The 13,156-nt window shown below is 38.9% G+C and overlaps 1 protein-coding gene across 1 annotated transcript in view; it reads left to right on the forward strand.

Moving 5' to 3' along the window:
- Window positions 1-13,156, forward strand: part of LOC103524387 (discoidin domain-containing receptor 2-like) — a gene marked incomplete at its 5' end in the record, with an annotated part of 83,490 nt that overhangs the window by 55,999 nt on the left and 14,335 nt on the right. The gene's annotated exons all lie outside the window — the stretch shown is intronic.

Raw genomic sequence — 13,156 nt, forward strand, 5'->3', positions numbered from 1 at the left:
TTTACTTTCCTTATCCTAAAGGAAGGAAAGTAGTGTGCTCCTTATTAGATGGGCGAAGAAATAATAAAAATATGTAAATCTAAAACATTTCCTGGGTCAACACAAGAGCACTAGGAAAACCTCAATTAAACAACGTTTTCTTTAAAGTTATGTACGTTTGTATGAATGTTCAAATAAATAAATAAATAAATAAAAAAATCCAATAGAAATACAGTTAGATCCAAAACTGGTTCAGAAATTTCGCATGGGTGGAAATTTTTTTGTATAAGGTGGGCGTCGAACCCGGGACCTTCTGCGTGGTTAGTTGGTTACTATAACGGTATGACGGAACTTACGGTGTTGCCAATCGGCTTTAACATCGTCCTCCCTCACCAAATCAAACTCTGGATACAAATAGTTGGTACATCGTGTCCGCAGGAATCCAACGTTCTCTAGTAGATTGATTTGTTCCTCTGAAATGATGAAGAAATGGGTAGCAGATTTATTAGTGGACCTGGACCTAGCCGACCTAGAAGTCAGAAAGGGCCGCTACGAAGACTTTAAAGCAGGGGTGCACAAACTCAAGGTGACCGCGGGCCGCATTGGATCTTGAATTGTTCGATGCGGGCCGCAGACTGACACAAATATGCTGAGGGTGGAAAAATTGTCGAAACTTGAAGCTTAGGTACTTCTTTCGTTTGTTAATGTAACCCAATTGGTTTTTTTTTTTTTTTTTTTTTCAGTTTCTTCGTGCATTGAAGAGAGAAGAGTTCAGTTGCTAAGAAAGATCTCTCTCATTTGTAAATACTGTAAAGATACGTCCGCTGTTTCTCCCTCTATCTCTGCGGTGTTTTACTTATTCAAAGCTAAAACAATACCAGCGCCCAGAATTATGTACGAGTTTCCCGTACTATTTTATTCTCGTACTCTTAGCCCGTTTAACCACAATTCTTGCCTTTTCATCGGTACCAAACGTACACGCTACACGAGGCAAAATATTACCTCCTGATGTTTTTTTTTTTTTTTTTTTTTTTTTTTTCCTTTTCCTTCTCCACTTCGGGGGGGTAGTGGTCAAGACGCCCGCCGAATAATCAGGGGGGGGGCTTATTTTGCTCATTCCTATCTACCTCGGTGGTGTAGTGGTCAAGACGCTCGCCGAATAATCAGGAGGGTGTGGGTTCAATCCCAGCTGAGGTATGGATTTTTTTTTTGTTTTTTGTTTTTATTTCCTTTCTCCTCATTCGTATAGATGTTGTACCTAGCAGGGAATCCAAGGATTGGAGAGTAGTTTATGAAGGTTATTTGACCAATAAAGAACGGTGTGAGAGAGAGGGGGGGGAGGGATAGGTAGAAAGAGAGAAGAAAAAAGAGGGAGCAGGAAGAGAGAGATAGAGGGAGAGAGAGAGAGAGAGAGAGAGAGAGAGAGAGAGAGAGAGAGAGAGAGAGAGAGAGAGCCTGGTCTATCCTTTCTTTCTTCTTCTTCTTCTTCTTCTTCTTCTTCTTCTTCTTCTTCTTCTTCTTCTACTCCTCCTCCTCTACATCTCTCCTACTCCCTCTTTCGCCTTCGTCACTATCCTTCTCTTCCAATATATCCTCCCTTCTATTCCTTCCATTTTCCTCCCCTTCTTCTCTTCTCTCTTCCTTCTTCCCTCTCCTCTCCGTCTCTTTCCTCCTATTCTTTCCTCCCTCTCTTCCCCCTCCGTCTCTTATGTATACATATAATGATGTTCATTTCGTGTACCTAGGTATTATTGCATGCATATGACTTGAAGCACTATAACCTTCGAATAGTTTCTAACCTTAGGGGAAAAGTATAACCCGTACGTATATTACAAAGTATAACAAAAAGTATAAAAGTATACATTATTTGTAAGTATACCGAGAGAGATAGGCGAGGAACGAAAGAGAGAGAGATAAGCGAGGAACGAAAGAGAGAGAGAGAGATAGATAGGCGAGGAACGAAAGAGAGAGAGAGATAGGCGAGGAACGAAAGAGAGAGAGAGAGATAGGCGAGGAACGAAAGACAGAGAGAGAGAGATAGGCGAGGAACGAAAGACAGAGAGAGAGAGAGAGATAGGCGAGGAACGAAAGAGAGAGAGAAAGAGGGAGAGTCCACCCCGGAAAACTTTGTCGGCAGTCTTACCTGGGACTTCTGGTGTGCTAACCTTGTTAGTCTTTACGCTGGTAATGCCGCCACTGGTCGCTACTCGATCAAGTTCTCTACTCAATTGTCCTCACGAGGCACCTTGACCTCCAAGTACTGAGTTCACCCCAAATTCCAAGCAGAGAATCGAAAAAAAAACTTCGACCCCCGCGGGAATCGAACCCGGGACCTCTCTGGCACGGAAGTTGTGTCATATTATTCATACCATATCGTACCAGGAAGTGATGGCTTTTCACCGTGTGACCTCAATATTGTACTGTAGAGAGAGGGAGGAGGACGAAATTTCAAAACGGAATGCGAGAAGAAGGAGGAGGAAGAGGAAATATTGAAAGAGAGAGAAAGAGGTGGGAAAGAAAGGAGTTGAAGAGAGGAGAGGGAAGAGGAGGAAATAGTGAAAGAGAGGGAGGGGATGGGAAGGAAAGCGATTGGAAATATGGGAGCTTGGGAGGTGGAAGAAGAGAGAAGTGGGAGAAGAAAGAGGGAAGCGAGAGCAGGAAGTTAACGAGAGAGAAGAATGGCAGGGGAAAAGATAGGAGAGAATTGGGAGGGAGAGAAATAGAAAGTAATGAAGAAGAAAGGGAGAAGGACGGAACGTAAGGATTGAAGGGGCAAGAGAACTCAACGAGAGAGGAAAATGGTGGGGGGAGAGATAGGAAGAGAAATAGGAAGGAAAAGGGAGGGAGAGAATAGTATATGCCACGGGCTCTGTTATTAATATCCCGTTTGGCTGGTTATGGTGATGAGTACGTATACAACTGTACAAGAATTCGATAGGATACAAACATGTGTTGGTTAAAAGCAGGATATGTGTTGGTTAAAAACAGGATATGGGTGTCGACACAAACTAAATTTAAATTGAAACACTCTGCTATAATACATTAACGTTCTTGTAATTGAACTTGAACTTTGCGATAAAGTTCCAGTGATTTGAATGATGTAATTCTGTGAGTTCAAAGTACAACTTTAGTATACTTGAAGGAAATTTGCTAATAGCCCCTATTTTTTTTTTTCTCAAACTCACCAGTCAGAAAGACACACATGGTCCAAATCCCGCCGTGCATGGGGACTAGGAATATGGTGGATACGACACTGAAGGGCTTCCTATAGCTGCTCCTAGGGGCTATCGGCCCCTACTTTTATCTCAAACTCACCAGTCAGAAAGACACACATGGTCCAAATCCCTCCGTGCCATAGATTTGACTAAACTTTCCCAAGGTCCAAATGGCGCCCGATCCTCCGCACTGATAACAAACATTTTCCATTCGGAAAACTTTGGGAACCCGATGGGTAAGGTTATGGACGTATGTCATATGGAATGATATGAGAAGATAGCGTTGGTTTCCTTTGAACATGATGTTGACGTTTTGATTTGAAGAAGATTGAAGATGTGGACATTAGCTCGTCTGAAATGAAACCTATGTACCATGTACCTACCACCAAACCTGTGTACGAGTAGGTATGTATAATAAAAGTACCTAGGTATAGGTATTTACCATGTCCCAACAAACCTATCTCACGGCTGGACATGGAAATAAAAAAATCTATCTTTTGTGTAAAACAGTAGGTAGGTATGAGAGCTAGGATGATATAGCAAGAAATACCTAACCTATATTAGACAATTTTTGGATTTGAAAAACTCTTTATTATGAAAATACCTACCTACCGTAACTCAAACTTTCATGGGCAAGGCTCAAGTATTTCGGGAATACCATGACCATCTCAAAAGATTGCATTAGTTTTCCAAAGAAAAACCGTTTTTTTTTAAACATTAACAAGATACCCCTTAAAAAGTTAGGGTACCTCTAGAAAACCACAGAGATGGAATTCTTTTCAGAGGGTCGCCCTGATAAAAGTTACTTTCGACTGGTTGCTGGAGCTAAAGATGTAGATTTGACTAAACTTTCCCAAGGTCCAAATGGCGCCCGATCCTCCGCACTGATAACAAACATTTTCCATTCGGAAAACTTTGGGAAACATTTACCAATGACATCGCCGTACAAAGTAAGTTTGTTGAAATAGTGAACAAAGTCAGGTGTAGAGCTACCTAATGTAAAACTTTGCAAAGTTCAGATCTGTATGGATTAGTATGAAATATTACAAAACTTGCCATCCAGCTTTAGGTTGAGGCCTGGGAGTCAGTGAGGCAGGTCTGGTTTGAGGGGGATACTATTATCCTGTTTTGGATCTTTTTTTTTTTATTTCGAAGTAGGTACCTACTTTGGCTACTCTGATTTATTGAGTTCTCAGCAATTTCCTTTCAAAACTTCTTTATTTCCAGTGAACAATGGGGAAATTCTGTGAAAGAAATTCTGTGAGGATAGGACAATGATCACTTTATTTACACAAGTCAGAACATACACATTTCAAGGAGGTACATAATTATGAAGCCACCAAAAATGGATAATAAGGCGGAAAAACCAATCACTACGTTTCAAACAGCCACTGGCCAAGTAATTTTCACAATCTTGCCTCTTGTTTTTCACCACTTGTTGATCCCTCACCCCTAGAGGGCCCTAGAATCCCAGCCCTGAGCTCCCAGAGTAGCTGTACATAGAACGTATAAATCAATTATAAGGAGGCAAGGAAGAAAAGAAAAGCTTCCGAACTTCGGGGACGTAATAATCAACTTATTAATATTTATATGCAGATGAATATTAAATGACATTTCCCTCAGTCTCCTAAGGGGATAGAGGGAATTTCCCCTTTCCCTCTCGTCCCGTTTTTCTCCCCTCTGGCTCTCTCTTTTTCCCTGCCACCTTGGTGAACTTTGTTTTTTCTTTTCGGGGAATATTTGTTCAAATTTTCGCTGGAAATTCTTGTGCTTCCAAAAAAGCTTTGCTCACAATTGAAAAGAATGAATGAGGAACTAGGAAATGATCTTGATAGACATGACATTACTGAAAACGGAAAACCAACGCATTGTGTAACAGTCGGCAAAAAGGGACTTAAAAAGTGTCTAATTTTGTTGTTATGTAGAAATAGGAACCAGTGCCCCATAACCCATTTCCTCAGCATTATGGTGGAATCGAGTTAAATGGTTTTACTAGAAAACTATTAATCACAGTTTAGGAACCTGATTCTGTGAATTCATTTTTCCAATACCATCCTGTATGATTTGACAAAGTTTGGCGCGTGTGACTTGGATTTCTCGGGAAGAAGTTAATAAATAATTTCGCGAAATAAAATCTCTCTAATATGAAAATTTATGGCTCACTTCGCTTACTCGGGTACAAAATATACCCGAAGTTCTCCATAATATAATAAGTCAAATACTCAAAGAGGGAAATAAACAATTCTATAACAGAACTAATGCTTAGTGTAGCATTATGCGTATTGGAATAGAAACATTAGAAATCAGCGCTCATACGTACATACGTCGCGTTCACAAGGATATAAGAATATTTTTCTATTATCCTGCTGAGTCATTTGCTTGTTCTTTTTCATAAGTTTAAGACCCCTAAAAGAATAGAAGTTGAGGGAAAATAATGTAAATATCGGACAGGACAGCCTTCAAAATTTCAATGCAAAAACGCTGCAAACTTGGGAGGTAGGTACTAGTGTCTTTAATGGGATTATACCTGCGGTCTGATATTGTTTTGAACCGTCATGTCAGAAAATGACCCTCAATGTAGTTTGAGTTTGACATGGCCTGATTAACTAAATTAATATTCTATACTAATATATATCTCAGAGTTCCAATTTGTTACAAATAAGCTCACAGATCCCACTAATCCACTTGAATTCCCAAATCCCCGCAGTACTCTGAACTTTTTCTTTTCGGGGAATATTTGTTCAAATTTTTGATGGAAATTTTTGTGCTTCCAAAAACGCTGGGCGCTCTAACGGCTGAAAAAGAATAATTGATGATTAACTACGGAATGATCTTGATAGACTACTGTGAAATCCCTCTGGATGACAAAACATTGTTTAAACCTTTTCAAAAAGGGACCTTAAAAAGTGTCTAATTTTGTGGTTGCGTAGAAACTAGTGCCCCATTTCCTCAACATCCATGGTTGAATCAAGTTAAATGGTTTTACCTAAAAACTATTTATCAAAGTTTAGGATGTTTAGGGCCCTGATTTCGGAACTTCATTTTCCCAATACCATCCTGTATGATTTGACAAAGTTTGGCGCGTGTGACTTGGATTTCTCGGGAAGAAGTTAATAAATAATTTCGCGAAATAAAATCTCTCTAATAGGTATGAAAATTTATGGCTCACTTCGCTTACTCGGGTACAAAATATACGCGAAGTTCTCCATAATATAATAAAGAACACACTCACAAAGAGGGAAATAAACAATCCCGTAACAGAACTAATGCTTAGTGTAGCATTATGCGTATTGGAATAGAAACATTAGAAATCAGTGCTCATACGTATACATACGTCGCGTCCCGTTCACAAGGATATAAGAATATATTTCTTTTATCCTTCTGAGTCATTTGCTTGTTCTTTTTCATAAGTTTAAGACCCCTAAAAGAATAGAAGTTGAGGGAAAATAATGTAAATATCGGACAGGACAGCCTTCAAAATTTCAATGCAAAAACACTGCAAACTTGGGAGGTACTAGTGTCTTTAATTGGATTACTTGCGGTCTGATATTGTTTTGAACCGTCACGTCAGAAAATGAGCCTCAATGTAGTCTGAGTTTGACATGGCCTGATTAACTAAATTAAAAAGGAATTTTAATTGTGTTAAGCATAAATGCTTGTCACAAATGTCGTTCCCCACTTAATATACTACGCTAAATTTTATGACCTGACTTGGACTCGAACCACCAACCTCCAGATTCAAAGTCCACCGTGCTAACCACTGCATCACTGAGGTAGGTGTTGCACCACTGAGGTTGGTGTGATTAACTAAATTAATATTCTATATACTAGTAGTTACAGGTAGTAAATTTAATATAGCAATATCTCAGAGTTCCAATTTGTTACAAATAAGCTCACAGATCCCACTAATCCACTTGAATTCCCAAATCCCCGCAGTACTCTGAACTTTCCCGAGCTATCCAACATCTACACTAGATGAAGATAACGTTCGTCTCAATTATTTCCCAGCCAAAGTTGAAAACTGTAATTTAAAAGCTCCGCCAGGATCATTATTACTTGAGAAAAGTTAACCGAGGTAAAAAGACGTAAGGTAATCATACGAGAAAAAAGTTGGAAGGTAAAAATCCCCCTAAGAAAAAATCCCCCCGAAAAAAACTTCTGTTTCGGATTGATTGATGAGGATTCTTCGCCGGGGAAATATACGGGCCGAAATATAAATAAGGAGCAAAAGTAAACAAACATAAGAAAGTGGAAAGTCATTTCTAAAGGAGGAAAAAAAAAGTTGCAAGTGAAGTTTGGTGAATAGAAAATAGAAAAGATAGGAAGATAGGTTTTGGCCATGGGAGAGAGAGGACGAAATGAATGAGGATATTAGAGTAAATGATCCTGAACTATAGGCCAGAATGAGAGAGAGTGAGATAAAGATACAGACTTACAGAGGAATGTGTGTGAGAGAAAGAGAGGAAGAGGTAAGCGGAGCTGTTGTTTATGGGCTGAAACACATTTTAGGTGTTTTTGCCTATTCCTCTTACTCCTCATTTTATCGATTTCTTATGCTTTCGCAATTCCTTATCCATCAATTTACTACGGTACCTACGGATGCCCACTTTTAGGTAGGTAACCAATTACAGAACCCTGGATTATGATAGCCACAGACAATGATGCAATGATTGAAGTTGAATTTTTATGAGTGCCTGAAAATTCTTTTTGTGTATGCAATGTGCCATATATGTCGTACCTTATATCGGCAAGAGGCATTTTCTAATTTCTCTTCTCGCTAAAAACTCTAAATATCTTCACAATTATTTTTTTACCCCACCCCAATACGCTTTTCCTCCCATAACAAACAGACCTGCAAGGAAATACATTGTTCCTACGTGAAATCGTTGGTAAATAATAACTGCACAACCTCAAGGGGTAGGGGGACTACTTAGTTCGCGTCATTTAGCTCCAAGCTTTGGGTGAGTGTTTTGGAGCCCAATGGAAATTGATGGTGAGGTTTGTGTCGGAAAAATACCTTCGGAAAAGCTACCAAGCGTACGTAACCTACCCCGTACCTGAGTTTAATTAGGGAATATTTTTCCAACGAGGAAATGCAGCTCTTGTTTTGTTAACCCATTTGTACGATATAGTCCTATCCTAATACTCTCCTGCTGCAGTAGAGTCCTGATAAAAAATCTGTATATCTTGGTGAAACCAGTGTATTGAACGAAGTCTTATTGGTAGCTCGCCTCCTTTATAAGCACTAGATCGCGGGTTTGATTCCCGTCCGGGGCCAGCTTTATCCCGCCTGGTTCCTCTCATTATCCTAAACAGATAAGGTCCGTTCTCGGAACGGCTGTTTACTCCTATCCTGTCCCCCTTTTACTTCAATTTCGGGACGTTAAAACCTCCGTTATTACCAATCCCTCTAAGCATTTGGATTTCTGGTGAATAATCCAGCAACCCTTCTTTGAAGCAATCCATCAGGATTACTCCCATACCCAGTTAATCAAGCAATCTAAGATGACGAAACACCTAAAATTTAAATAAATCCAAAATGAATCATCTCATCTGAGGCTGTTGTTAAACCCCGAATCCCCAGGGCCTAGATCAACCACCAATCAGGTCGTGTCATGAATGTCATGATCAATCACGTGATTTTAAAATTTCCAAACAGATGATGAACAGTGGACAGTCCCGAAACCCCTCTTTCTTCCTCAATCTTAAATTTCCCCCACACTGAGTCAAATGCGGTTCCCATCAATCGCCTTCCTAAGATAAGCTCTGCCTCAGTGGGAGAGTTGATAAGCCCTATAGTCTATTATGAAAAACCCTCGACCCTCACTGTATTGTGTTTTCAGACTCTTTTGTTTAGACAAGTGAAAAAAGGGTTGAAAAAGTAAGAGAAAATAATGGAGAGAGGGTTTTTTTTCGAATTGGGAACCAAAGTGATCAATCATTTTGGAGTGGGGGGTTGACCAGGGGAGGAGAAGGATAGATCAGAGGAGGGGAAGGATAGATCAGAGGAGGGGAAATGATAGATAAAGTGGGGGAAGGGATAGATGAGGGTAAAAGTAGCACTGTTTAAACAGAAGCATGTGGAATTTTCCCCTTTTTCCACCTTGAAAAAAGGTAGTACCTACGATGTATTAGCCGTATGTAGATTGTAGATATACGGTATAGATGGAATACCTAGGCTATTGGTTTATGCATAAAGTATAACTCAAAAAATTTTACAGTGTGGTCTCATAATTCAAAAGAATGTGTTGAAAAAAGGGCATTAGCTATAAATTTTAAAGAGTTAATCTAGTGATATCTGTGTAGCTACCTCAGACACCCCCAGAAATTTTATCTCGAAATAAACTTTAGTAAAGCTAAATAATATACTATAATAGCGCGGTCAAACTTTCTTGACTTGGCGGGGCGGAGCGCTACCGCGCTCCTTAATAAATCCATTTCGTTCTTGGTACCTGTGTTTTTTCAGATAGCAGTCTGTAATATTTCTTCCAGAGCTTCCAGGTAGCTGGTAGGTATGGGAAAAAATCCATCAAAAGCACGCCCGAAAAGTAATTGATCTTGTAATTTGTTACCTACAACAGTACAGGTAGATGTTACCTACAGTAGATGAACATTCTTCATGTTTTCTACTCTGTTCAAGATTGTTTAATTTGTCGTCGAGGGAAAAAAAATGTTAAGACAAAGGGGTCGAGGTACGGTTTCAATTTTCCTAGGGAGCACATATTTTTCCCTATAAAAAAAAATTACGGAAGATAAATCATGTTATTTTCCACTTGTTTTAGCGTGAGTTATTTTTCCTATTATTTTTTAACTTAGCTTGAATGTAGGTATATCACGAAACCTAATACCTATACTAATTTAGAATATCATTTTCATATGTACGTACGTACTTATACCCACTTATATCCACACCCACCTAAAACAAAATTATGAAAATGACAGAAGAACATATCAAGTGTAAGGTTAAATTTAATAACTTGAGAAAGGTAATCTTAAAGCAGAAGCAGAGAAGGAGGAGGTAGAGACGAATAAGGAAGGAAAGAAAATGGTAAAGTATAGGTATACAGTTTTATTTATTGGGAATTTGGGAGTAAAAGAAAGATCGACAGAGAGATGTTAAACGAAGACAACAACATTAAGGAACATTTTTTTCGGGGAAAATAAATTGTAGAGACACGAAATAAAAGAAATAGGGAAATTCATGATAACGTGTATGCAAAGGCGTCTTCAGTCCTTTACCTGGGAGGGAAAACTGCTTATAAAAAAGAGCTGAATAATAAGGCCTTTTTTAAACTCATTTTTTCATCACAAATATTCCGAAAAGGTTTCTTCAAATTTAATTTCATTGATACCTAGGGCAAGGTAGTAAACCCAGAGTCCTAGACTCTTGACAAAGGGAGTGTGCCTGAAGACATGTGATGTGCCAATCCACTCGACCCCTTCACAATCAACTGGTTAATCTCCCGTGTAAGAGCTGAATAATAAGGCCTTTTTTAAACTCATTTTTTCATCACAAATCTTCCGAAAAGGTTTCTTCAAATTTAATTTCATTGATACCTAGGGCAAGGTGGTAAACCCAGAGTCCTCGACTCTTGACAAAGGGAGTGTGCCTGAAGACATGTGATGTGCCAATCCACTCGACCCCTTCACAATCAACTGGTTAATCTCCCGTGTAAGGATTAAACCTGATAAAAGTAAAGCCAATAAAGGTCGCAATTTCAGAACATAAACGATAAGGTAGGAGGTAGGAATTATGATTTTGCATGATGTCGCGTGTAGACATCAATAGAGTGTCACTGCCATCCATATCATCTTTATGAATCATGATCAGGATGAGTCACTCTTGATTGTTTTATGTATTTAACTATGTATTTATTTACCTTTGATTATTACTTTTTATCTTCCTGTGTATGTATTTTTATGTACCTAACAAAACTTGTCAACATTTTATCATTGGTGTTTTCTAGAATATGTTGGAACATCAGAATCTGAAAAAGGCATTAAAAATACCTCTCTAAGCGGTCTGTCTAATCTGTGACAAAACATAAATCTCACTTCCCTCGGTCACCTATTCGCAAATTTTAACAACTGAAGAGGTATTCATAGTGGGATATAAGTGGTGAAAATATAAGACGTTGGGAGAAAGAGAGAATAGAAGGAGAAAAGGTTTGCCTTTTTGTTCGGGGAAAATGGGAAATCCCGCGGGAGATTTCACTCCATAGGAAAAAGTCGCACGAGGAGGGACGGGGGAAATGTCTTCCAGAAGGGATGCTGATGTGCTTGGAATAAATTTCAGGACGGGCAATCAACAAGGAAATGAAATATTTCGGGTGTGCTGCTCGCAGGCCTGATGAGAGGTGACTTTGGCGATAATATCAACATTTTCGGGGAAGGGGGACGAATTTTGGAACCAGCGCGCAGCGGGAGAAGAGTGGGTTAGTTCTTTTCATATTGGTCATAAATTCTTGGAGCTTTAAGTTGAATAAAACGTTGGATTAGTTTGGTTTTGATGAGAAGTTTTTGGAAAGCAGAAAAAAAAACTGATAAAAAAGGGGAAAAGTCACTTACCCTGTTTGGTTATCTATCCACATACATAAGTGGGTAAGTTCTTACAGAAAGTACAGTCTTATAAATAAATTTGCCAGGGGGTAGGTAGGTATGTACTTAAAACAAGTTAATCAACTTTAAGAAGAAAAAAAAAAAAAAAAATCCGTTCAGATTTTAACGAAAAATCAGCGATGCTTCCGTAAAACATTGATAAAAACCCAAGTAGGTATCACTGGTGGGCACCTAATAGAAACTACTAATAACTATCTACATGTGGTGACTATTAGTAGAATACTGAGCCAGGCAGAACTAATACGAAGAGTGACCCCAGACCCATACTAGTTATGTTCGGGTACCCCATGATACCTAAGCAAGAACTCAGGAGTATGTTAGTTCCAATTTACCTACATAGGATCAGAGTTCTTTAATAGTTAGTGATCTGGTTCGGCTTGTACCTATTATTGACGATTTTCTGTGATTATGAGAGACATTTTTTGCTGATGGTGAAAATCTTTGCCCTGGAACTGAAGATTCTATTGGCCCTGTTATATTTAACTTGTAAGGGATACCCTATTCCTCATGCAGTTCAGTACATACTTACATAGGTAGGTCTGGTAGGTACTCAATATTATTTACACAGTTACTAAACATTACCTATGTACAATGTACATAGTACATACTCACTATTGCATTGGGCATTCAGTGCAATCACATTTAAAAAAAAGATTATTTATTGTTCATGGTTTATGACGGAAAAGTATCAACATCCTTCGTGTGATTGTGATTTTTCCGCATATGATTTGTCCTTCGCAGAATAATGAGAAAAAAAAGGTAGTAGGTAAACTCTCTTTTCAACGAATTATTTTCATTTTCAATTGGTACGAAAATCCACGAATATTGTGAAGAGAATGAAAAGATAAAGGATGAGAGGGAGACAAAGAGAGAGAGAGAAATAGAGAGAATAGAGAGAGAGAAAGAGAGAGAGAGAAAGAGAGAGAGAGAGAAAGAGAGAGAGAGAAAGAGAGAGAGAGAAAGAGAGAGAGAGAGAGAGAGAGAGAGAGGAGAGAGAGAGAGAGTGGTCAATAAAGTAGGTAGATAGGTACTTCTGAGAAGTTAGACAGGGGGTGCTATTGTATTCGAATAAGAGGCAAACTTAGAAACAATTTTTTCAACCTGAGACTGAGAACCACTCTTCCCGTCCGAATTTCGGGTTTTGTCTTGAAGTCTCCAAGTTTGGAGAAGATTTTTACTTTCTTTGTTTATTCAAAGGGGCACTTCAATAGGAAGAGCTATTTTGGTCTCTTCTCTCAGACCGTAAGGAGAGTTAGTAGGTATTCAATGATAGAAAATTCCCAACGATGCATCTGTTAAATCTGACCTGCAAAAGTATGGTAAAATGTGTGCGCGTTCCTTTG

The sequence above is a fragment of the Diaphorina citri genome, unplaced genomic scaffold (genome assembly GCF_000475195.1).
Source record: "Diaphorina citri unplaced genomic scaffold, Diaci psyllid genome assembly version 1.1 scaffold96, whole genome shotgun sequence".
Classification (NCBI taxonomy): Eukaryota; Metazoa; Arthropoda; class Insecta; order Hemiptera; family Psyllidae; genus Diaphorina; species Diaphorina citri.